General features: G+C 40.6%; 1 protein-coding gene and 1 long non-coding RNA gene across 2 annotated transcripts in view; one reads left to right on the forward strand and one right to left on the reverse strand.

Annotated features, from left to right (window-relative positions):
• KCNAB1 (potassium voltage-gated channel subfamily A regulatory beta subunit 1) overlaps nucleotides 1-27589 on the forward strand; it is a 420463-nt gene that overhangs the window by 141343 nt on the left and 251531 nt on the right. The gene's annotated exons all lie outside the window — the stretch shown is intronic.
• The window catches only part of LOC149463231 (uncharacterized), a 162196-nt gene continuing 144269 nt past the window's right edge, over nucleotides 9663-27589 (reverse strand). Inside the window, exon 2 of the long non-coding RNA XR_016312453.1 lies at nucleotides 9663-9947. This is a non-coding gene — a long non-coding RNA (uncharacterized LOC149463231). The remainder of the gene's footprint in view (nucleotides 9948-27589) is intronic.

Below are 27589 nucleotides of genomic sequence, written 5' to 3' on the forward strand. Positions count from 1 at the left end.
GTTTTGCTTACAGGCTCTCTGCAACTTATCTTTTTCCCATTCTGACTTTCCATGCCTTATACTGTACTGTGTAGAGGCAGCCATCTTGGTAAAGGTATGTCTTTGCTTCCTCTCTAGCAAGGAGAACAGTAAACAACACAGAAGCAACATCATTAAATCTTACTCCAAATCTCATGAGACTAGCAGTCAGAGGCAAAGTGCCTGAGAAAAAATTCTGCAGTTATACTGTAGTTGCTGTATATGGCTGTAGGCACAGGAGTGCCTAGATAGACTCACACCCCTGGAAGTGCACTAGGTGCTTGGGTACAATTATTATTCCTAAATGTTCACATTTTATATTCATATACATTTTAAGCCCTACTTTCGGTACTTTTAAACCTAACCACCGGTAGATGCAAGTACTTTGCATACACAGTATATATATAAATACACATTTTGGGATCGCAAACTAGGTGGTCTAGGTCTAGGTGGTCTAGGTGATCTAGGATGACCATCACATAACAAGTGGTCATGAATGCTGGCTGTGATATAGACACAGAATAGTCACAACTAACCAATCGTAAAAACAGACAAACTGTTCTTCATGCTATCACCTGACATCACTGCTTCAATCCAGGATATGGTTACTGTGCGCCTACAAGACATCCATGGCAAGGTAAACCACCATGATTATAAAATCACTGACCTTGAAAAACTGAGGTAGCAGTATCAAAGATTCATTAACCAAGCTCCAAAACCATTAAGGGCACAACAAAATGACAATACCAATTAGCAAATAAAATTGATGACCTTGAAAACTGGTGAAAAAGAAGCAATCTGTAGGCCTACTTGGGACATATAAACCTTCAACTTTGGCTCACTTTTGCTCTAAAGTCATCCTGGAGGCATTTGGGCTGCAAAGTCACATTAAAATGGAACTAACGCATTGAGTAGGCCCACCTAGCTTTCACTTTTTCTCACACTTGCTTCCTAGATCTTTTGGCTAAAGTCCAACTCCTAAGACCCTACCAGGTTCTAAAACACTTTACCAAGATGGGTACAAGTTATTCATCTTCTCTGGTTATTTATCTAAAGTAACAAAGCAGTCAAAAGCTTTTAATGAGATCTTCCAAACCCTGGTATGAAAAAGGAAAAATAATTACACTGCAACAGCCAACCTACAGAAAAGACATTTTTTCATAGCTCCATTGGAAGCAAAATAAAACATCTCCAATCATCTGAATTTCTTTTACCAGATCACACCTAATAAACCTATGGAATAAATGGAAGTGAATCATAAACATTGAACATTGTTAATGGTGCAGGGTAGCTGTAAGACCCTTCGGGGAGCTGTTTTGCCGGATTCCCTTACAACTCACTAATATAGCTTTTAGTTGACTTCAACTATTGCTATGGAACATTTCTTATCACATTGTTATATTAGTTGTTACACAAAGCTTTCCAAAGGTGGCTTGATATATATCCTAGACATTATGGTTCGGCTGAGTGTTTTTTTATGATGGGACTAACCCTATGCCATCACTGCATGGGGGCTATTTTGTCTCCACTCCTTGCTGCCTTGGTATGGCCTATACCTATCCACAATGGAATCCTAAAAAAAAGGAGTCCTAAACTTGTTGTTCACAAAATTGGTATCTGGCCTTGTTAATTTTATATTTCTAGTGTGAAGAATGTCACATTTGTAGATGCTGAGATCTCAAGGGTTTTCAGATCCTGGAAGTGGGGCAGTCCATGACAAGGACATGTGTTCTCTTCCTCACCACATTAGTGCTGGATTCAAATTCCTGCAACAGTCCTGGGTGTGAGTGGTAATGGGCATCCCAGCCTGTGTCCAAAATGGATTCTCATATTAGTGCATAAGAACTTCAGGGGTTGCATTGCGGCACAAAATCACAACCACACAGGCAATGGGCTTTTATATCAAAAGAAATACCCTCCACTATCTTTAACATATGTGGGTCTTATTTGCCTAGATTGACAATTTTCACCGATCTAACAAATAACACATCTCTCATCTAATTATGGTCTAATGGTGATTTTAATGTGGTTTTTGGTTACTGCTGAGGAGAGAAGATACCATAATAAAACCCAAACAACACCTTTCACCAATAATTTGGCCTTTCACAATTATTGCATACTATGAACCTCATAGTTACCTGGAGACATTTTCATCCTCCTTGAAAGGGTTTTTTCTGAGTTTATAAATTTTGGTTAGAAACCCACTTCTACTTCATAAAATCAGTTGATGTACTTCCAATGATGATCTCTTATCACATCCAGTCTTCTTGAATTTAAACACCAATTCTCTTCTTCTCCACTTCCTGGTATTCATACGGAAGTTTCTTTACCATTTAAACAATGACAAAACTGTAATGGCCCTAAATATGGTTTTTTAGGGTCTGTTTTTTTTTTTTTTTTCCTGACAACCTTTACTCCTCCCCTATGGCCATGATATATATAGAAGGTCCTCCCTTTACTAATATTTTTTAAAACATTCTTCATTTAGTTGAGTCCTTAATCAAAACAAGGAAAAGCATTCATCAATCTCATAATATTCAATAAAGGAACCAAATTGACATAATTCTGCATAGTACATCAGAAAATACAGGGCAGTTGGTTAAGTTGCATAGCATAATTGTACGCCACATAATGTAGATTAAAAAGAAAACAGTTAACAGAGTTGGAATAGAATGTTTGGCTAAACTACTCATATATTTTTTTTTAAGTTGAGATGGTACCTGGGGAGGCTGCTGGGACAATAAAGGTGGGGAAATAGAACCAGGGGACAGACGGAGGGAGGAGGGAAGAGGCTCCAACCTGACAAAGCACATGATACTAAGAATGTAAAAAGACAAATGAAAATGAGTTACCAGAAATGAAAAAATGGGGGGGAAGGGGTAGAACAGTAGGGCTTATAGTATCACAGACTTATATAAATGTATCCATGAAGGTACCCACATCTATTAGATTGGGATATAGTAAAGGAGGAGTAAGTGAATACAAGGAGGAGATCAATATTAGTAAAAAAAATCTATTTATTTGTTTATGTTTTGTAGCACTCTCCTAAGTAGCTAGGGCTGAGTAGCAGCTTGGGAGTGATAGCTAGAAGGGGGTCAAAATTGGGTCAGAGCTGAGAGGCTCTGCAGACCAGCCCTCTGATATTTCCCCCTTTGGAGAAAGGTCTAGAAGCAGTGGGTGGATCTGAGGAGTGGCTGATCTGCACGTTTGTCGGAGCCTGGCCAATCCCCAACAGGAGGCTTGGCAAGGGGCCAGGACAACCCTTAAAAGTTATTGAGCCTGCTCAGCAGCAGGAGAGTTCAGGTGGAAGAGAGAGAAGGATGTGAGGCTGGAGGTAGGAGTCTAAGAAGGGGCCCAGATGGAGAGGGGCTCACCTGCAGGCAGAGGACATTAGGAGGCTGAAAAATTGGAACTTTACTAGCTCCGTTAATGAGGGCTGCCTGTGTGGCAGTGATGGAGTGGTCCAGTTATAAGGCCTGGTAGTAGCCACTGACCCACTGGCAGCACAGGAGAGGGACCAAGTGAGTAAACCTGCACCCTTGGGCCAGTAAGGGAAAAGGAGCACTCTAGTGGGAAACTTGATTTGCCATCATACCCAGGATTGTTTTACACTGCAGTGGCAGGCACTGGATCCCCTACCTAGGGATTCACCCAGTACAGCTGGATTAAGAGAGGAGTCATCTGGGGTCTGGGGTGATACAATAGGAGATTCTGGCTAGGTCTCCAAAAGAAAGAGGATTTTTGCTGTAAAGATTGGAAATAGTTTCCAGAGGAAATTATCCACTGGAGAATTGGGCTAAGTCTATTGGCTAACCACTTTCCACCTAACTAATGTATATATACAGCCGAGCGGGTGCTCTCCAGTTCTGGTAATACGTCCCTAGACATGCTCCCGCTCACTGGCCTCGCGCACTCACCCTGGGGCGCAGAGGCGCTATCTGTGATTGCTGTCACTGGTGGACACAGCGGATCAGAGTGCTCAGTATTGGGTTCCTGTGATTGGCCCAGGTACTATGTGGTTGCTGTGACCAATCACAGTGATCACATGATAACAAGTAAACACAGCTGATACAAATGGCTTTCATTCATGCCTGCTTGCTTACTACTGGGATCTCTGTGATCATGTAACCAATCACAGCAATCACAATGGTAAACAATGATTCAAGAATGAAAGCCATTCGTGATAGTTAAAATTATTGCTTTTACAGTGATTATCACTGTACAAGCAATCATAATGTAAAAAAAAGACAATTATAAAAATAAAATTTATAATTTTTGTTTTACTTACTGTCACCAATCAGCATCCCTAATTACCACCATTCGCTCACGGGGCCCCTAATTACCACCACACCAGTTGCAGTGTCCCTGATCACCTCCACACCAGTCATATTGTCCCTGATCACCGCCACCCCAGTTACAGTGACCCTGATCAACACCACTGCAGTTACAGTGTCCATGGTCACCGCCACACCTGCTACAGTGTCCCTGATATACGCCACACTAGTTACAGTGTCCCTGATCACTGTCATAGCAGTCATTCTGCCACCAAAAGGAGCCATCCATATTCAGACTGTTTTTCAGACAGTGTTTGACTGGAAGTGAGGAGGCATTGTATTGCCTCCTCACCACCTTATTTAATTCCTTGAACCATGCACAAGCAACCCCACTTGAATAGGTCACGATCTACGGGAGTACAAGAGGTATAATTCATTCCACAGCTGTGAAACAAAGCATTGCAGCCACAGCAGGTGTACACCCCCAGGTACTGTCTCTGCAGGTAAAGGGGGCAGTAGTTGAAAGGTGGTAAAACGGTAGATCAACCACAAGGTTTTACTGCCCCTCAACCTCACATGTGAATGAGCCCTAATAGCGCAGCCAGTCACAGTTCCCTGATCACCACACCAGCCACAGACACTGCACTCATTTGCACATTCAACTGACTCTGTTCCTGCAAAACACCAGTCCCACCCATTCCCAGTGAACAACTGCATTCCTGGAACCACAGGAACTTTTTTGTTCTTCCTTTCTTTAGCCTCCTGTATTTCCTGACCAGAGAACATGGCACTTCCTGGGGGCATTCCTTGGTCTATAGGAACAGAGACTGCTTTAGGTGATGCAACATTAAGCTATATTCCCTCATCACTCATATAGAGGCAACCATTACAATACTTTGCTTTTGATACAATTGGTTTATTTGTGTGATACACAAGATGAAGTGTCTGGTACATAATCAGTCCAGGCACTGAAAATGTCTTACACTTGTGGTATCACCTTAATCAGCAGCAGTAACAGAATGTGTTTTGGGTTGCAATTCTAAGTATGGCCATGTCTTCCGGGAGACGTCTTTTGATGACAAAATGCATCGGGCGGAGGCTCCCTCTGATGTCATCGCGCTGTCTGCCATCTTTGGAAGCATTTTTTTTATGCTTTATTATTCCTAAGCCTGTAGTAGGATTTTATTTCTGCAAATATAGGTACATCAAACATATTGCACTATGAGTGGCATGTTTTATTTTCCATGACACTATTCTGATATTGCAATGGGGATGACTTACTGATGCCTGCGGATTCTGTGTCCTGATTTGAGAGATCTTGGGTCCTGACATGGCATGGAAGTCTGGATGATATTTTATCTACAGAAAGCTGGTAATGACCCTCTATAGTTAAAGGGACTTCACATCTGGTAAGCTTCCATTTACTCACATGGTGGTGGTTTGTACACATTGGTGATTAACTGGATAAAAGGATTTATATTAACAACACCACATTTATGGAATGGGAGATTAGTTTCACAAATTGATTGTGGAGCCCATTATTCATATGGACTTTATTGTCTTTTTTATGGACTATATATGTCACTGTTTATTTATTTATAATATTTGATCACTTATTATGTTTACGATTGTTTTCACATTTAATATGTGTGTATGATTTATGGAATCTGCTATACATAGTGCAACATTTATAATTTTTTATTAAAAATAAAAAAACACAGTGGTGATTAATTACCACCAAAAGAAAGCTCTATCTGTCTAAAAAAATTATAACAATTTTTTTGGGTACAGTGTTGCATGACTGAGCAATTGTCATCCAAAGCATGACAGTGCTGAAAACTTGAAAAAATGACCTGGGCATGAAGGGGATGAAAGTGTAGTTAAAGAACAATTTCAAGTTCCAGTTCAACAAAGATATAAACCTATAGCTGGCGCAAAGGAGGGGGTCTTTTTCAGGTTTTGGCATTACTGAAATTTGAGCCCTGGCTAAGTCTGGTGATAAAGCATGACCCTCTAAAACGTTATTAAATTCCTCTAAGAATTAAGGTGGCCATCTGGGCCAGGTGCCGTACTGCTCAGAGTTGAAGTGTCTAAATGCTTAAAGTAAAAAACCTTTTGGGTGCAGTCCCCCCCCCCTTCCCCTTATACTTACCTGAGCCCCATCTGGAGTCAGCTATGTGCATGAGAGCTGCAGTATGAGAAATGCGCTATGTGTGTGAATGGACACACAAAGCGTGGCTCAGGAGCAAGCCTGATCAAGTGCCCCCATAGCAGGCTTGCTATTGGGGACACTTGGCAGGGGGAAGGCGACAGGAACGCCAGCGGTGGAAACCCAAAAAGAAGAGAATCGGGGCTGCTCTGTGCAAAACCATTGCATGGAGCAGGAAAGTATGACATGTTTGTTCTTTTAAAAATTCCTTTAGAATCACTTTGATGATATAGAAGAATGTAGTTTTTCCTCCAGGATAGGTCTGGCAAGGGAATCCCTTTCTTCTATCATGAGGCTAGATATGACCACAGAGTTAAGCAAATGTCTATGTCATCCAATTTTCAGTCTAGTTGGGCACCCTGTAATTGTAAGTTCAAACTGTACTGGTCCAGATAAGAAGACCTGTAGACATCTGCAATGGCAGTGGTATTCTGCAGTTTAATGCCTGTTTTGAATGAGATTGTTGGAATGAAAGTCTGAGCTCTACGTGTTCTAAGAGGTTGGGTAAGCACTCTGCCACATTTATTACTGTACTCATAAAAAAAGTCTATTGCAGATCAATAGGCATTTTGTTTTAAAAAGGGAAAGGGCACATATTCGTTCCCGTACTTTGACAATTCCTACATCTATCTGTGGGGATGAAGTGGTTTCTTTATAGCTCAATTCCAGATACTGAAGCCTAAGAATAAGAGCTTTGATCTCCTGATCTGTCGCCTTTTTGATCCTGTGTACATGTTTTATTAAGATGCCACTTACATAGCATTTATGGGAAGCCAAGGTGTTATCAAATTAGCAAACCAGTCTTAAGTTAAAAACGTTTTTCATTTCTTTGGTCAGGTTCAAGTGCACTTATGAATTTTGTAAGAGCATCTCATTCAGATGCCAGAAAGTCACTTTAGGTGGCAGATGAGGCGGCTAAAAGTATACAAACACCAGGGTATGGTCCAACAGAGCAATGTGTTCTATCCCTGCATCAACGAGCATAGATAGGGATGCATGTGGCAATAGGAATAAGGCAATTCTGATGTAATAATCATGGATAGAAGAATGGAAAAAAGAAGTATCTTTCCTTCGGGTGTAATATTCGCCATACATCCAAAAGTTGATGTGCATTTAAAGTTTCTATAAGTCTATTTCTGGCCACACACGAAAGCTGACAGAAACAGGGTTGACCAATTCTCAGGATTCTATATTAATTATTTCAAAATAATACTTTTATTTTAAACTATCTCAGACCCTTACAGATGATAGTTAGTGGTAAACACAATACAGTATCTAGATGGCCAAAAGCACACTTACTGTACATACTTGGGCATAAAGGTATCTAGAAATACCCTAGACATGTATTCTGTATCCCCATGTTTACTATGATTGTTAGAGGACTAGCCTTTATAGACCATCCCAATCCTCCCGAAACATGGTGATGTAACAAAGTAGAACAGAGCTTTTAGATATTTCATACTGCAACGTTAAAACACTTGTATAGTCAATCACAAATTAACTCTGCCTTACCGCAGATAAGACTAAATCTACATCAATATAACCTTGCCAGCATGACACAGCTTGCAAGAGATTGGAATAACAATATCCAGTACTACACAAATATTCCCCTGGAGACTCATTGTACACCCCTGGTCACTGCTTGGGTTCAACATTCACCGTTAAAGCATTGCCCCAAACATACAATGCAATACTATCTATACTGGCTTGGAGAGAAGTAAAAAAAGCTCTGTATAATCCGGGCTACATCACCCCCCTATTCCTTCTACAATCTACCGCAGACTTCCATCAGGGGTAATTTACCTAACAATATTTAGTATGGAAAATGGGGGCATTATCCCTGTCTCAAACATTTTGGATCCAGATGGACATGCCTTTTTTAATACAGGCTACATATGCTATCCCAGCTAGTCATTTCTTATGTTAGGCCCTGTCTCACACATACAACTACATCTGCCACTCAAACAATTATTTACTTCAAAAATATTCCATTGGATTTATGACCATCCTAGTTGGGCTCAACCCACATAATCCCGTAATGCTGTAAGGTGATGCAATTTCAAATGAGACTTGAGTAATGCAGAATTGCATGACAATGGAAATCACATTATTTTTAATGGTGCCCATTCACAGCAATGCAAATCAGCATGGTGGGATTTTGTAAAAGGTTCCTATACTACTCTGGGGTGGTTCCAGCAGGATTTTGGCACCATAGAATATGCAAACCATTTCAAAGTAGCATCAATGTAGCAACCAAGTTGCATCCATAATCATACTGACAGTCAGATCAAAGTCAGATAGCAGTAGTGTGAACCTAGCCTCAATGCTTGGGCCAATGTTTTGCACATCTCACTTGAGGTTACACTTGAGCTGCTTAAAGAGGGCTTGGCAAATCCACTAGATGTCACTTGTTACTAGCCACTGCCCTTTTCCAGGTTACCTATGACACCCCATCATATCAGAAACTATCCAAATGTGAACACCTATACCTTCTGGCAGGTAAGAAATGTATTATTGAACTAAGCCCTAATTGTAAATCATCATCTTTGGAAAATAACAAATCTATATATATATATATATATATATATATATATATATATATATATATATAAATAACATATATAACCTGTCTTCAAATATATTGAAAATGTATGCTCAGCTGTAATTAATGCCTATTGGAGTGAAATGTACTGCGCAAAACAATATGACTGGATAACACCAGACCAAATCAAATGCATTCATCAATTGGCCAGATGGTGCATGGGGAAACGCACCCTCATCCAGTATAGATAGGTAAGAAATGTATTTCTAATCAATAGATATATTTGCAAACAGTCCAAGACTTTCTCCAATATCTCTACAAACTCATGACTATGGACAGGGTTGACACATTCCAATCCAAGCAATTGAAGACCCCCATATTCTCATACCCCGTTCCTCTTCCATACCATGCTCCTGAACTAACAGAACTTATGCATGGAATCTTTTTCTTTTTACCTGTACCACATAACCCCCTCTCTTCCTCCAACTGCATTTCCTGGACCCCCCTTTGATGATAGTTGATGGCAGAATATATTTTTCTAAGATATGTGTTTTGTTTCAAATCAAGGTGCTTCTTTTCTTTCCACAGTTAGGTTAAAGTGAAACTACACTGCATCTGATCACCACAAAGCAAAATATGTTTTAATTCATTTTTAATATTCAAAGAAAACTTATCCATCCATCCATGTCTCCATGCTTTTTTCGCTAAGCAATCAGTTTGAAAAACACCACCTTGTATTTCCAGCCATGGTCATCTTGAGCAAGGTCAGATGATTCATATAGCATTTACTTCCTGGAATCCATCTGCCCTTAGGTTAGGCATACAAGCAGGATGGTGTGCTTAGCTGAGAAAATCCCTCCTCTCCTCCAGATGAATCTTGAAATGTATGCCATCATTGGCTAGACTAGAAGCCAGAAAAAATGAAGAACCATTAAAAAATCATTCAAAACAAGTAAATATGATATACTTTCCTATCTATTTACTAATCCATCTATTTACTAATGCTAGCAGCATAATAATTAAAATGATCAATGTTGATTGAGAAAGTGATGTTCTGCTTTAAATTGAAACTAGCAATGCAAATCCTTTACAACTGCAGCTGTTGTTTACAGGAAACAACAGTTTGGAGAAGCACAGTATTTATTTAAATGCATTGTCTCTTCTTCTTTGCGATACTTTGCATAATTCTCATACCTTTTAAGCCAAATGTCATAAATGCTACTGTATGCATACCTCTTGCACATCATGTGCATACTTGTACTTTAAATGTATATATACACAATGCACTGTCATGTTTCCATTCTCTTCAAACAATAAAATGTATATGGATAAAAAAATAACCCTGTTACTTCTTCTGCAGTAATACAATACAGTGCCTACTTAAATGTCTACTCTATCGCTTTCATTTATGAATTTTGACAGTGCCCTGTAGTATCAAAGACTAGTTTGCCTTCTCCTGAATCATTCTTATTGGCTCATAATGGCCTCACTGGTCAAAAGGATAGTGGAAGAGGAGGCTGGCTAGCTTTCAACACTGAATAGGAAATCCCCCCCACACCCAGGGGATTCATATCTCCTGGGGGTATTTGACATGACATCTGAATTCTATTGTTGAGGCCAGAATCAACATTACAAGAAGTCACAACGTTGTTTAATTTAAAGGTCAGGTTCAGAAATTATCGTAAGAAAAACCCCACCTCCTCCCTGGCTCAAAATAAATTAAGTTGAACCACCTATATCTACATCCTAGCCATTAAAAATGTAGTGCTGGGCTCCCTGCACCTGTGCATTAATACTTGAATGTGATGGAGCTCCGACATTACTGGTATGTCCCATTCAGATACTGAACTTGTCCTTTAAATGATCCTGTCAAGATATAAATGTGGTATCTACTATTGATGATCTTTAATCTATCCTTCACTACTTAGCATGTGTATACTTTAATATAAATTAAAAAAATAAAAAATAACAATTGCTTTTAGGTCCTATAGGTTTCCTCCTGAGGACAAGCTAGTTCTGTTTCATGATACCTAGCAACTTAGATTTTGACCCTGAAAGTCTGGGGGACTTCGCCTAGGTGATCGGACCAGAAGTGGGAGCGGGTGCCTATCAAATTCGGGTACCCGCTCCCCCCACCCCCCACAGGTTCCAGTCCTCAATGGTGAGTGGGGGAGCAGTCCTTAAAGCGGAATTTCCCCTTTTGGGTGGAGCTTTGCTTTAACCATATTAGGACTGTCTGTGCTGCCCAAAAGCAGCCAAATGGATTCAAGCAGTCGTTCCTGTACTGTAGTTTTCATATGCAGACTGAAATCTGATTGGATAGTGTATAGGAATGCAAAACTGATAAATGCTATTCTGTGTTACTATGTGCTGTGAAATCCTGACCTATCTCAGATAAGAATAACCATACATCAAAACAGTCTGAAAGAAAAGGTTGCCCGCAGCATACAATTAGATTGCTTTCATCTGATAACCTGCACTGGAAAAATGACAGCTAGAATTAGATCATTTGCTATGGGCAATAAAAGTCACTTCTTTTCAGAAACTTTTGATGCACAAAGCAAAGTTATCCAGCCCCACTACATTTCACAGCAGGTAGATGTTTCAGAGAATGTAATGTGTGTGTTTAATTGACACAATCTGTTTAATCATGTCATATCAAATCCATTAAGGCAAGTCCTCCTTTTAAGCAGTTATTGATTAATGGCATCACAACAACCATTGACTGTAGCTTGCATTATTTGCAGTAATATAGGATTTGTCAGTTAAATATCAGTACACAAAAGATCAATGTCAGTTATAAACAAGCACCTCATCCTTCTTTACTCCCAGTGTTCTATGCTGTAATTCAAGATCAAATTACTTATCTTAAGGCTGTGTTTAAAAACAACAGTTATGATATAGAAGAGGTCAGTTAAGCAATAATCAGTTCTTTCTAATTCAGCATTGCTATTAGATTGTTGTAATACCCAAAAACTAATTTTCTTATGTAATTAGCATACGGCCTGCTAGCATAAAATGATCAAGGCTAAGAGCTGCTAACAGCAACTGTTATCTTATTTCAGTACCTTGGAGAGCTTGTGTTCCATTTACCAGGGATAAGCATTAGCGGATTAACATCTTCACTGCTAGAGCAAGCATATACTTTGGCAATGATCTTACGTCCCCCATGGCATTTAAGGATTTAAGTAGAACCCTTCAAAGGCATTGGCACTCTACCAGATTCCCCAAAGCATGTTCTACGTTAACAATTGCATTCTCTAATCCATTGACTAAGTGAATTGTTGGCTGCTGTGTCTGTATGCTCAAGCATTTATATGTGGACAGCAGTTTTCAATTTGTTTCATAATTTAAGATACGCTTAGCTGCATTGTAAAAATGGATCGTAAAAGCTTTCCTGCCCTTGCATTATATTGAGAAGTAACCATCTGGGAACTTAAATGTCAGTCTAATAAATTCAGCACACTTTATGTGGAGGTCCAACCGTGTTTATCCACTTTTGGTCTGACAAAATGTAGCCTAGTCACCCTAATTTCCTAAGAAATTTCTATAAGAAAAAGCAAGTTCTGCTTTCTCTACCCTGTGGCTCTGTATCTAATAGACTTCTTAACCACTTGACCAACATCATATTAGGTACACGCTGCAGGACTTCAGCTAGGCCCACAAGGCATATCAAGATGTCCTGTAGTAGAGGCTTTTCTGTGTACAAGAATTACCAACAGTGCCTACTTTCTTAATGATTACTGTGTCAGCATGTAACAGTGACAATTGATAGATATATTGTAACTATTTTTATTACATTGCTCTAATTGAAAAACATAGCTTATTTAACCATTTGCCCTCCAGACGATTTACCCCCCTTCTTGACTAGGCCATTTGTTTTTTATACGGCACCGCATTACTTTATCTGACAATTGCGCAGTCATGCAATAGGACCGGTCATGCAATTAAATGTATGTCCTTTTTTTTCCAACAAATGGAGCTTTCTTTTGGTGGTATTTGATTGCGGATTTTATTTTTTGCGCTATAAACAAAAAAAGACCGACAATTTAAAAAAAAAAAAAAAACTATATTTTTTACTTTTTGCTATATAACATGCCCAGTAATAAAATTTAAAAAAAAAATCAAATGTCATCATAAATGTAGGCCAAAATGTATTCTGCTACATGTCTTTACTAAAAACAATCCCAATACGTGTAAATGAATTGGTTTACAAGAAGTTATAGTGTCTACAAATGTTGGTATATATACTGGAATTTTTTTTTTTTTTTACACTAGTAATGGTGGCGATCAGCGACTTACAGTGGGATTGCGGGACTGCGGCAGGCATTCTGACACCTGGGGGGAAACTGACTAACTGCCACTGACGTCCCTACTGACACTAATACAGTGATCAGTGCTAATAAAAAGCACTGACACTGTACTAATGACACTGGGCAGGAAGGGGTTAACTTCTGGGGCGATCAAAGGGTTAACTGTGTGCTGTTTCAGTATTTTGTCTGTGTGTGCTTTACTGTGTAAGCATACTGCTATGTATTGTGCTGCTATGCAGAGCAATACAAAGCAGTGTGCTGGTGCTGACAAGGGAGAGATCTGTATTGTTTACATACAGACCTCTCCTCTGTCAGTGTTTCTCGGTGATCGCTGGCCAAGTTCCGGTGATCGATAGCTGTAGCCGCCAACGGTGGCATGGGTAGGGCGGTGCTTGTGCGCACGCACCCCCTACCCAGTAATAAAAAATCATGTATAGATACATGATTTTGCACAGCCCTACCACCCAGTACTTCTGCCATTTTTCTAACTCTTTTAAAATATTTCCTTGCAATATGGCAGTCTAATGGTTTTATATGTGTACTGGACTCCTCCAGTAATTTTAATTACTGCTTCGACTGGCCAACTGCTTTTCCCAGATGTCTATACTGACCTTGAAGTCAAATTCATTCCCAGCAACAGGAGTTTTCATTTTCATGGAATACTTTCAAAGGCTCATCAAATTTAAAGGAATACAGGTATTTCTTATTACAACATGAATAGTGCACCAGGTGGTGATAAGGCAACCCTTTGTGTATATACGTATTTGTGTTGGAACTGATTTGATCCCAATATAAATGGGAATGCATAAGCAGCACAGACCAGCTTGGAACAATTTAGAGGAAGGTCAAAAAAAAGATCTGAAGCAGAATAGAAGGAATTTAGATGGAATTCAGAAATATCTTAAACACATCTCAAGCTGAATGCACCTGAAAGCATTCTGCATCTATGTAAGCCATACAGCAGGCATGAATTACTTCACAGCAGTGAAAGTGATGAATCTGCAAAAGGGTTTGGTATAATCCTTACAATACAAAAGATTTCAATTCAATTTTACTAATATCATCACCATTCTTTGTACCAGAAATATTTGCAATCTGAAAAATGGGACACCTTGCATTGTAGAATAAAATGTATATTTACAGTAAATAGTTGTTTGAAAAGTAGCAAAGTGGACAAAAGAGCTGCCCCAAAAGATCCTTATACCATGCTACTGAAGGGAAAAAGTAAATGTATGTACAGATATTTATAACTGGAACCCCCCACTTCCGAGCAGCAGCAAATGGAATCACATAGTTGAACTGGCCACAACGGCACTGGTCACAATGGACATATATACACTGTGACACTTTCAATACACTATGTACAGTACTATGACTTTGATATATACATCTGCCAGTAGATATAGCAGTACAGTATATACTTCATGCAGTATTGTTCCCATACACAAAGTGCATGGTGCATGTAAAAAAGCTAACAACAGAGACAAAAGCCCCCCAAACTATTTTTTTTAAATCAGATTTTTATATAATGGTATCAGCTGGCACAGGTTCAGATACTAGAGTGTACATTCTTTATCATTATTTAGCAAAATGCATTTGTCAGAATTTGTTTTTCACAGTATTTAGTATGTGCTTTCCATGTGTGAAGAGTTATTGCACGTATGACAAATTCACTGATTGTTCGTCCTTCTCCACCAGTGCCGAGACAATGCCATCTAGCACCCAGGGCGAAGATACCAAACAGCGTCCCCTACCCCAAGATGTATGAGCATTGTGTGTTGACAAAATCCCAACCCCCTGAAAATGTGAGCTCTAATCTGCACACTTACCCCCTAAGCATGAACTCCCTTTGAAAACCAAATTCTCCAAAACAAAAATTCCCCCTTTTCCTAGTACTAATTTCACTTCCTCATTGAGATCTGGCATACATCCCCCCATCCTCCCTGCCAGCTCAAATTCTCCCCTTCCTCAAATTCCCCCTCCTAGCACAAATCCTCTAACTCCTCAAATTTTCCCTCAACATCCTTACTAGCATAAATCCTCCCCCCTTCCTAGCACAAATCCCCCTAAATTACCCTTCACATCCCCAAATAACCCACAGCACAAATCATCTCACAAATTTCCCCTCCTAGAACAAACCTTACCCCCCATCACCCCCAGAATTCCCCCTCCCATCACAAACCTTCGCTCATCTTCCCTTCCAGCACAAGTTCACCTTCCTCATTTCATGCACAAATCCCACCAAACTCCCCCCCAAGTACATATCCCACCCATCATCCCTAATAACCTCCCCCTCAAATCACCCTTCCTAACACATACAGTATCTCCCTCCGCCAAAGTTTTCCCTTCCTAGCACAAATGCTCCCCTCCCAATACCCCCCCCCTCTCCCGAATTTCTCCTCCCTGCATAAATCCTCCTCACCAATCCCCCAATTTCCCCTTCTACTCCTCTTCCAACAGGAATCCCCCCAGTCCCCCCCTACCACATATCACCACCCAAACCCCTCCTCCTAACATTAATCCACTTCTCCCTCCCTCTCCTAGTATAAAACTGTCCTCTCTAGCACAAATACAGGATACCCCCCCCCCCCCTCCAGTTGTGTACCCAGTTTAATTCCCTCTCACACACAGATCTCATATACAATGCTGCTGCAGATGTCAACAGCTTCCCCCAGGCTCCTCCTGAAATGTGAGGCGTCAAGAAGAGGAGGATCCTGGGGGAAACTGCTTTTAACTTTTGACAGTCAGCTGGTAGGGAGAGGAGTGGGGGTGTGGGATAGCAGCCACGGAGACTCACAATAGAGATTGCAGTAGATGTCAGATTGCACTGTGCTCTATCTCCCTTCCAGGTTCTTCCTCCTTTCACTGCCGTGCTCCCAATCCAGACTGTCACATCAGACTGAGCAGGATTTTCTTAGCTGGCCCAATCCAGACTGTCACATCAGACTGAGCAGGATTTTCTTAGCTGGCCCAATCTCTTCCCAGCAAAGAATGTGGGTAGGGGGCGGGTGAACAAACCCTGCTCAATCTGATGTGACAGTCCAGATTGCGGAGCGCGGCAGTGAAAGGAGGAAGAACCTGGAGGGGAGATAGAGCCCAACACCCAGATTGTAGCAGCAGCAACCCTTCATGGGGTGCCCTCCCATCTTCACATGGTACCAACCTGCCCAGGGCAGCTGCCCCTTCCGCCCACCCCTAGTCCTGGCCCTGCTCTCCACATATGACCAATTGGCGTGTGTCAGAACATTTACATTGGTTATCAGTCCCATTAAGTGAATCTGTTCCAAGGCTATTCATACTAAAATATTTGCTTATTCTGAACAAGCAGTAAAATCACTTTAAACCAAAACCTCACCTCTGTAGCTATAGGTATTAGGAGAAACTAATCTTCAAAGTTCACAATAGAGGTGCGAAAATCACAATTTACTTCTACTTTTTATGTAAGCATAATTTTGCAGCCCTGGAGCCTTCAAATGTAAACACAAAGCAGGTGTTTTTAAGCTAACACCTGAGCATTTGCTAGATTGAAAAACAAAGCCATAAAACTCTCACCAAACAGAGACCATTGTAATGAAATAAAGGAAATTCACATATGAGCACATAGGAGTTTGTATTTCAACACCTGACATTCCAAAAGCTATATGAGCTAATTCTGAGGCAGATTTGGGCATTTGTGGTGCTATAAATGTCAATGGGAGTGCCTGTAAGCACTTGAATCAAGAGTTTTCAAGCATTTTTCAAGGCTTATTTCAATGTTTTTTAGCCTATAAGAATGAATCCACCCCACATTGCTTTCCATTGGCGATGGAACAAACAAAATTGCCTCAAGCTTGAATACACATTTAAAGTATTTTGAAATATGCTTTTAGAACGCTTTTGTATGTGCACCAGTATGCTCAAATAAAAAAGCCTGAAAACGGCAGTTAATCACTCTGCTCAGGTGTGAATGCTGCCTAGTGACCGACTAAAACCACACTTAAAGCAGAGTTCCACCCAAAAGGGTAAGACCCGCTTGTCTGCCTGTTCCCCCCTCTACTGTCACAATTGGCACTTTTTTGGGGGGAGTGGGCATCTGGTTTTGACAAGTACCCTCTCCCACTTCTGGCTCAGTTTGCCATGGCGAACTGAGATGGACGTTTGGAACTCCCCCTCCCCAGCCTTCTGGTTCCCAGAAGACTGCCGGACCATTCAGGAGATGCTGCGTGACTGGGCACCTGGCTGTGAAGCCACAAGCTGTTACAGCCAGGTGCCCACAGTTGAGATGCCGGCGCCAGGGAGAGAAGAGGAAGTGAAGGGACGGTGTGGGTGAAAACAACGCTGGATCCTGAGACAGGTAAGTGTGTGTTTATTAACAGCCAGCAGCTACAGTTTTTGAAGCTGGTGACTTTTAATAAACAGAAAAATGACTGGAACTCCACTTTAAAGACTCTGTTGTGATCTTTTAGGATCTATGAGGATGAATTGCTTCTCAGCACAAGCAGCTACATGGGTCAGGAATGGCTTGTTTTAAAGCTCTTTTACTGCTTCTTAAGAATTTGTGGATAATTTAATGTCAAAAGTCTGAGTCAAGTCTTTAAAAACTGCTGCTTCTGTTTATTGCAAGCATATCAACTTTTTAGCTTTACAAGCTACAAATATTGAGAAAAGACAACATACAAGGAAACACTAAAAAGATTAAATGCAAAAGGCATTTTCTAGAATCCATCAAGATCATAATATTTGGACATCCTCATTAATCTACATATAACCAAAGTATTTTTTTGCTGTTTAGGCACAAAACCTTTGAAGATCACTACTGGCATATGAATTAATTATTTTTATGCTCTACACTAACTTTCTTGTGATCAAAACAGCCATTTATGCTTGGTAATAATAAAATGGTAGTGTTAAAGCAGAACTCCATGCAACCTTTAAAAATGTCAGTTTTTTAGAAATGTCATTCTCTACAAGTTTACAAATGAGAGTGGGTTGTAGCAAGGTTCTTCGTTAAAAACTGTGATATTTAGAGCAATTTGTAGCAGCTCATTCAAAAAGAGACATGGTAGAGAGAGCTTGATCACTGAACAAATGAAACATGTACAGATGTCCACAGTATTACTGCTTTTTACAGATAAGATGATAATCACTCTCAATGGTCCAAGTCAGCAGGGTAGCTTCTTTGATTAAGTCCACCCAAAGAAGCAAAGAATACCACATTCTACAAAGCATAGGGTAAGGAGAGGTGAATAAAGAAGCTGAACTATGGTGGCCATTTGTGTTCATAGTCTCCCATTAACTAGGTATATACCATTCTATGATTTATGTGTCAATAGGACTTATGAGGCCTTCCTATACCTTAGCTTCAAACTATTGAAAAGGATCAGAAGATTGCATATTGCCATCTGAATGAAGATCATACTAGATAACAACAGGTGAAGACTAGGGTGGCAGGCAGGGGGGAATTTGCCCCCTGGACCAGTACAAACAAGATATTCTGGGCTGGTGGCCCTAAGTGGAGATACTTCACCATCCCAGTAATAATTAATGTGGGGCAGATAGTCAGTGGCCAATGCTGGGGCATTATATAGCAACCTATTCTCTGACCTGTTTTCAGAGCTTCTGGCAGATGGATCTGTTCCAACCAGGGGCAGACTGACAACTCATGGGGCCCCCGGGCAATAGGTGATCATGGGGCCCCTGTGTCTTTGCCCACACTCAAAAAAGCCTATAAAAAAGGTACCAGGGGCATTTCATGGGGCCCCCTACTGACCCCGGGCCCTCGGGCAGTGCCCGAGTGCTCGAATGGTCAGTCCGCCCCTGGTTCCAACTTTAGATTCCTTTGCAACTCTTAAGATGTCACTTGACCAAAAGGTACAAAGGATGCTGATAATGGAATATTTGAAAACGTATGTCAACATAAACTATATCCTGTAGGAGCATTCACGTTTCACCATGCCAAGCAATCAATGCAACACCAGGGCACATTTTGTGTGGTACACTTTACTTCTGCCTATAGGAATTTAATCCTACCATGAAAGGGCTAGTTGGTTGTCTTGGCCCACCGCCCCCTGCCCCCTAGCCCAATGGTTTCCAGTACTTTTTGAATCATGGAATTGGAATAATCATGCAACTGGTTAAGGCAATAAATCAAAGAAATCAGAAATCAGAGTTCCTATATTGTATGCTTGTTCTGATTCAGAAAAATATAGACAGTATTGAAGAAATATGACAGCAGGAGAATTTGCATTTTCAGAAAGAAGTCAGCAGTGGCAGTCTATGAATTCTTCCTGCGCAGGTCTTCTTGATATTGGACATGGTCCTTTAAACTCTTGATTTTAAATTCCTATGTCTTGGTCCAGACTTAGGCCTGGTTCACACCTGCATGCTTTTGTGTGCATTTTGCAGTACATAAAAATGCATTTGTCACAAACATTCATTAAGCCTGTTCTGGGACACTTACCCTGTGTCCATCACTGCTACGGGTGTCTATGTTAACAACACCCCAGAACGGTTTTCAGAATGCAGTGAAATTGGGTGAATTGATGTGAACACCCATGCGATCTGAATCTGACTTCAGTTCGAACAAAAAAAATGGTGCATGCACCTTCCCTGTGAGTGCATGTGATCTGAACAGGAATGCGATGCAATTTCTGTCATCGTCACATGCGGTTTCTGGCACCGCAATAGTGTGAACTAGGCTTATTTACTCATCATTATGCAGGAACTTTTGTTACTTGCTTTAATAATCAGTACACTTTTAATGGCTGTGCTACGGCTGTGCAAACGAGGTCTAAAAAGTAACATATATATCTATATATGAGCACTGTAAATACATAAACAGGGAGCACCAATTGTAATGATTCATGGCCCCATCATTTAAAAAGGAATTAATCAGATCCCTTGGTCCCAGCTGCAGTATCTAGGATACAGAGAGTGCACAGAGGTATAATTCTAGAGGAGAAAGGTTGTACAGCAGAGAGTTACCGGTGGCTACAGTTCTAACAATCAGAAAACCTAAAAAATTCACCCAGCCAGTGTTTTTTCACAGCGTGGCAGTTGTTGTTCACTTAAGACGATTGATGTTCAGAATTTGCCTGGGAGAGTGAAGTAGAAAAGAGATCCAGTGGAATTCTTGTCAGTTCGTTCAGAGAACCCATACTGTAACTCCTTGTCCCTTCACAGTGGACCTCTGATACTTCATCATTAGGGTTAGGATATTACAGGGGCTTAAAATATTATGCCATAAAGCCCTGTATTCACTGCTTGTATAAAAAAATCTTCATTTAATGCCCCTCATACCAATTTCTAGAAGGAGCTCAGCAATGGCAGCCCCCTTAGTACCCTTAGGGAAGGCTTATGTTAAAGCTGTCCCTTTACAATACTTTAGATGGGGAGCCAGAGTGATCATAATGACATGCAGAGCACCCCCTAGCTGTTAAACCCTTAATTCAGGCATCTCCCAACCCTTTAGAGGGTTTCTGATGCCGGGATGCGAGCGGGGTTTGTGATTATGTGACTGCCGTGATTAGCTGTCACAGTGGTCTCATGATTGTAAAGCTCCTGATCGCAAGTAGAGACTGGGAGCTTTCCATTAGCTACCGTAACTGTGCCAGGAGCATGTATATATGAATACATGTACAAAAATATGGATTTTCAAGCATAAAAAAGATGTGAAAAATACATCTAACATGATTTTAGCGTGAACCTCTGCCAAAAGAGATTTGTTTTAAATAACCCTTTCACAGAATCATCATTATCATTTATTTCCTTTTACTCTCTGACACTTTATTAAGGCACCATGAGTAATGGAAGTCCTGTATAAGCTACAAAAAAAGAGAAAAAGTTACACAGGAATTTGGACTACCATTGTGACACTGAAGCATTGTCACATATAGTGAGTTACAGTCTCCTCCATACCCATGCCTAATGAAGGAGGAGGGGAGGAGTGAGTATTTGAAGGGGAAGGGCTGGATACTAAACCTGAACTCAAGGTAAATAAAAAAACATACATTAACCACTTGCCCTCCAGAGGATTTAACCCCCCTTACTGACCAGGCATGTTTTTGCGTTGCGGCGCTGAGTTACTTTAACTGACAATTGCGCGGTCATGCAACGCTGCACCCAAATTACATTTATATCCTTTTTTCCCACAAATAGAGCTTTCTTTTGATAGTATTTGATCACCTGTGTGTTTTTTATTTTTTGTGTTATAAAAAAAAACAGACCGACAATTTTGAGAAAAAAACTATTTTGACTTTTTGCTATTAAACACGTCCAGTAAAAAAAATTTAAAAATCAAAGTTCATCAAAAATTTAGGCCAAAATGGCAGTATATATACTGGGATTTTTATTTTTTATTTTTACTAGTAATGACAGTGATCAGTGACTTATAGCGGGACTGCGGCGGGCATTCTGACACTGGGGGGAACTGACTTGGTGTCACTGATATCACTGATGTCACTGGTTTCACTGATATCCCCAGAGACACTAATACAGTGATCAGTGCTAATAAAAAGCACTGACACTGTACTAATGACACTGGGCAGAAAGGGGTTAACATGTGGGGTGATCAAGGGGTTAACCATGTACTGTGTGTTTACTGGGGTTGTGTGTTTGTGCTTCACTGTAAGCACACTACTTTGCGTGGCTCTACTGTGCACAGCCATGCAAAGCAGTGTGCACAAGCTAACAGGGAGGAGAACTGTTTTGTTTACCAACAGTTCTCCCCCCTGTCAGAAGAGCTTGACAATCACTGGGTGCTGGCGAGTAATCACTGGCCAAGACCCGGTGAATGACAGCCGCGGTCGCAAATGGCGGCGTGGGTGGGGCATGCGTCCCCTACCTGGAAATACAAAATCATGTATATATACTTGATTTTGCGCACACCCCTGCCGCCCTGTAGCAGTATATCTGCTATAGGGTGGCGGAAATGCGGTTAATGCAGCTATACACTCACCAGCCACTTTAATAGGTACAGTTTGCTAGTGCCAAGAAAATATCCCCCACACCATTACACCACCACCACCACCAGCCTGAACCATTGATACAAGGCAGGATGAATCCATGCTTTAATGCTGTTTATGCCAAATTCTGACCCTACCATCTAAATGTCACAGCAACCAGTCTGCCCATTCTCCTCTTTTGTCCACACAACTGCTGCTCAACTGCTGGATATTTTCTCTTTTTTTTGGACCATTCTCTGTAAACCCTAGAGATGGTTGTGCGTGAAAATCCCAGTAGATCAGCAGTTTTTTAAAAACTCAAACCAGCTCGTCTAGCACCAACAACCATGCCACATTCAAAATCACTTAAATTCCCTTTCATCCCCATTCTAATGCTCAGTTTAACTTCAGCAAGTCATCTTCACCATGTCTACATGCCTAAATGCATTGAGTTGCTGCCATGTGATTGGCTGATTAGCAATTTGTGTTACCAAGCAATTGAACAGGTGTACCTAATAAGGTGGCTGGTGAATGTATAATCATTACTACTTTATTAGATGACTTTCCAAATTTAAGCAGTGTATGTACCTGAATCTGACCTGGCATGAGCCTCTTGCAGCCCCTGTATAGCAGAGCTCTGAGTGTAAGGGCCAGAAACAGCACAAGCAGCCAATCAGCTCATGTGTTCACCGGAAGCATGCTGATAGAAAGATGAACTCTTTTCTCTTCTGCTTCTCTTTTCACTGTCGAGTCATAGGCTGGGCTCAGAGGAAGTGGATTGAATGATACTGAAAACATCTAGCGGCAAAAAAAAAAAAAAGTATTGCTGGGGAAATCTCTGAATGAGAATATTGCTGTAACAGCTGCAGTTCTACTTTAAATCAAACCTGTTACATTGTCCTGAATGGGCAAATCACAGGTTTGTTTTACGGTAAACACTCTGGTAAAGATTTAAAAAGAATACCTGCTTACTGAAAATGTATTACAGACTCTTGTACTAAGAAAAATGTTGTTGAAAAATGTTTCTGGTTGTATGTATCTTCAACATTACCCGAGTGATTGACCTGGAACAGGCATGCAGCAACCAAATTAAGACTGAAATCAGAACTCCTGACCTTCAAATCTATTGTAGGAGAATGACTCGAGTAACAGTGAAGACACTGGATCAGTCAGACACCTAGCATTTTCAGAAGCAGATCTAAATAATACACTGCTCAAAAAAATTAAAGGAACACATTTTAATGAATATAGCATCAAATCAATTACACTCCTGGGATATTGATCTGATCAGTTAAGTAGCAGAGGGGGTTGTTAATCAGTTTCAGCTGCTTTGGTGTTAATGAAATTTAAAACAGGCGCACTAGAGCATGGAGTAGATTCTAGGAGACAGACAGTTATTCTAGGAGAGCTGGACAGGGCCGTAGAAGGTCCTTAACCCATCAGCAGGACCGGTATCTGCTCCTTTGTGCAAGGAGGGACAGGATGAGCACTGCCAGAGCTCTACAAAATGACCTCCAGCAGGCCACTAGTGTGAATGTCTTTGACCAAACAATCAGAAACAGACTTCATGAGGGTGGCCTGAGGGCCCGACATCCTCTACTGGGCCCTGTGCTCACTGGCATAGAACTCGATTGGCATTTGCCATTGAAAGCCACAATTGGCAAGTCTGCCACTGGTGCCCTGTGCTTTTCACAAATGAGAGCAGGTTCACCCTGAGCACATGTGACAGACATGAAAGGGTCTGGAGAAGCTGTGGAGAATGTTATGCTGCCTGTAACATCGATCAGCATGACCATTTTGGTGGTGGGTCAGTGATGGTCTGGGGAGTCATATCCATAGAGGGACGCATTAGGTATCGGGATGAAATCCTTGGACCCATTGTCAGACCTTATGCTGGTGCACTGGGTCCTGGGTTCTTCCTGGTACACGACTCATGTGGCGAGATTATGCAGGCAGTTCCTGGAGGATGAAGGAATTGATACCACTGAATGGCCCCCACACTCACCTGACCTAAATCCAATAGAACACCTCTGGGATATCATGTTTCAGTCCATCCAAAGCCACCAGCTTGCACCTCAGACTGTCCAGGAGCTCAGTGATGCCCTGGTGCAGATCTTGGAGGAAATACCCCAGGAAACCATCTGTCGGCTCATTAGGAGCATACCCCAATGTTGTCAGGCATGCATACAAGCATGTGGGGGGCATAAAAACTACTGAGTACTGTTTTGAGTTGCTGCAATTAACTTTCAGCAAAATGGACTAGCCTGCTGCATCATTATTTCACTTGATTTTTTTGGGTGTCTTTGAATTCAGTCCTCTATAGGTTGATAACTTTCATTCCCATCAAACGATGGGGAAGCCTTACATTCCTAACACATTGCCCAGTCCATATCAGTATAGATATCCAGCATGATATTTTTCCCCATTGAGATCTGATGTGTTTTCAAAGTGTTCCTTTTTTTCTTGAGCAGTGTAGTAACCTATTTTTTCGAAGGACAGGTCTCCTTTGATTTAGCCTAGGGACATTGTTTTCTGGAGACATTAGCAGACCAATGATTTTACTTGCTGCCTAATCAGCTATGGGCTGGACTTGCTTTAAAGCCTAATTCTGGCAGTATGTGCTTTATATGCTGTATACAGCATACATTGTATTGTCTAGGGATTGACATTCAAACATGCAGCCTCTGAACCTGAAATAACACCTGCTTCTGAATACCAAAAAATATAGAATGCTGAGAATATAGAATGCTGAATGAACAAATGTCATGTAAAAAAATACAATAGGTATTTGCATATTTTCCCTTCTATAGCAGTCAGCTTTATAATTAGTAGTGGATGTAGCTGCATCCTAAAGGAACAAATACTTACATTTCTGGTCAATTCAGTTAGCCTTCAGTCAGATATTGTATATGTGTCCCTATGGAGATCCCCAATGCTGATTGTTCTAAATTATATATACTATACACAAATGTATTGAATTTATCTGATTCCCCCGCTCCTGCAGCACTAGCTGCAGCAATAGTCTTGTGGTGGCCATACACACTTTGATTTTATTATCTGATGTGAAATTTGATCAAAACAATTGAATTGGCAAAAAATGTCTCTTCCAAGCAGTTTAGACTCAATTTAGAGTGGAGTTGAAGGGTCAGGGTGAAAAATTGTCATTGATCGGCAGCACTGAGATGTTATGGTCATGAATTGAATTGTATTTTGATCAGATTACAGGATTGCATGGTGAAAACAGAGATGCGGTGAACAATTTGGATGTAAATCATGATTTTTCATCACCAACCCAATTCAGTTATAGTAATATGCATATGTTTCTTCTTGGACAGGTGACCTGACAGGTTGCTGAACAATTAATCACTTCAATGCTGAGCGCTTTCATCCCCTTCCTGCCCAGGTCAATTTTCAGCTTTCAGCGCTGTCACACTTTGAATCACAATTGCACAATCATGCAACACTGTACCATTACAAAATTATTTTTTTTTCACGCAAATAGTGATTTTTTTTTTGGTGGTATTTAATTGCCACTAGGTTTTTTATTTCTTGCTAAATAAATGAAAAAAAGAGAAAAATTTGGGGAAAAATTTTTTTTTTCATTTGTTATAAATTTTGCAAATAATTAATCTTTCTTCATAAATTTAGGTCAAACCGTATTCTGCTCCTTTTTCCTTGGTGAAAATAACCCAAATCAGTGTTTATTATTTAGTCTGTAAGAAGGTTATAGAGTCCACAAACTATGGGATATATCTGAAAATCGATCAATTCTGATGTACTGATGGCCTATCACATTTCTTGAGGTCTGAAAATGCCAGGATTCTACAAAAATCCCCCAAATGACCACTTTTTGGAAAGTAGACAGTCCAGGGTATTTAGTAAGAGACATGGTGAGTTTTTTGACGTAATTTTTTTTGTCACAATTGTATGGAAAATGAAGAAATAACATTTTTTTTAACATACTGTCACCAGTGCAGTACAACACTATCATATGACTGGTGTGGAGGTGATCAGTGACACTGGTGACAGTATGTTATAAAAAAAAATTATAATTTTTTCAAGATTTTTTTTCTTTTTTCTTATTTGTTTTCTGTTTTTATGATTGTTTTTACACACCAGAGAAATATTGTTTTTTTTAACACACCAGAGCAATAAAATGTTACCATAGTAACATTGCTTTACTCTGGGGAAGTGATCAGGATTGCTTAAACAAATGAATTTCACTGATATAGGCAATCTTTTTTACTAAATGAAATAGATTCATTCAGTGTTTACTGTTGTGGCTAGCTGTGATTGGCCACAGCTAATCACATGGTATAGATGGGCTGTGATTGTCTGTACCATGTGGTCACTGTGACCAATCACACAATAGTACACAGTGGATGGCATGAATGAACACCATCCATTGTGTACAATTATCAAGTGATCTGCTGTGATTGGTCACAGCAATCACATATACCGTCAGTGGCTAGTACACTGATTGGTCATCCGCTGTGTCCAATGGACCTCACCGCAGCGAGGTCTGTGATGTGTGTGCGAGGCGCATTCCAGGAGGATGTCACATGATGTGCAACCGGAAGGGTGAATGTCCCACCAGGCTATCATTTGACTATAGGCTGAGTGGGAAGTGGTTAAGGATCTTCTATACCCAGATTGTAAATTTGCATATTTTTTATTTGTGTTGGCTGCCTTATGACTACGTGCTTACCTAGAAGTTGTTATTCTCTCCTTTCCTCTCTTAAAGCAGTAATAAACCTAAAAGCAAACATCTGTTTATTGCAGCTCACCAATTCTTAGATGTTATAGCTGCATTACCTTTCTTTTTTAGGCTTTCTTTCCTTCACTTTCCCCTGGTAATCTGGTCTGTTGTTTTTCAACAGAACAAGATGTCCTGCACATGTAGATGTTAGAGGGCTGAGACAAATATTTTACCACTAAAAGGGGTGCTTACAATGGTCAGCTTTTATTTATGTAAAACCTTTACCCCAATAGGAAAATAAGATGCTGTTGCTGCTTTAAAGGTATTAGCTAGTATTTGTCTTCAATTTTGTTAGTATATACTGTATATATATGTTCTAGTCAGGGGCGGACTGACCATTTGGAAACTCGGGCACTGCCCGAGGGCCCGGGGTCAGTAGGGGGCCCCATGAGATGCCACTGGTACCTTTTTCATAGGCTTTTTCGAGTTTGGGCAAGGACACAGGGGCCCCATGATCCCCTATTGCCCGGGGGCCCCATGAGTTGTCAGTCTGCCCCTGGTTCTAGTGCATCTAACACTCCCCTCTCCCCAAGGCTGACAATGCTGCTGTCTA

This window comes from Staurois parvus, unplaced genomic scaffold (genome assembly GCF_062004578.1).
Source record: "Staurois parvus isolate SC_StPar_1 unplaced genomic scaffold, SC_StPar_1.0 ptg000155l, whole genome shotgun sequence".
NCBI classification, from domain to species: domain Eukaryota; kingdom Metazoa; phylum Chordata; class Amphibia; order Anura; family Ranidae; genus Staurois; species Staurois parvus.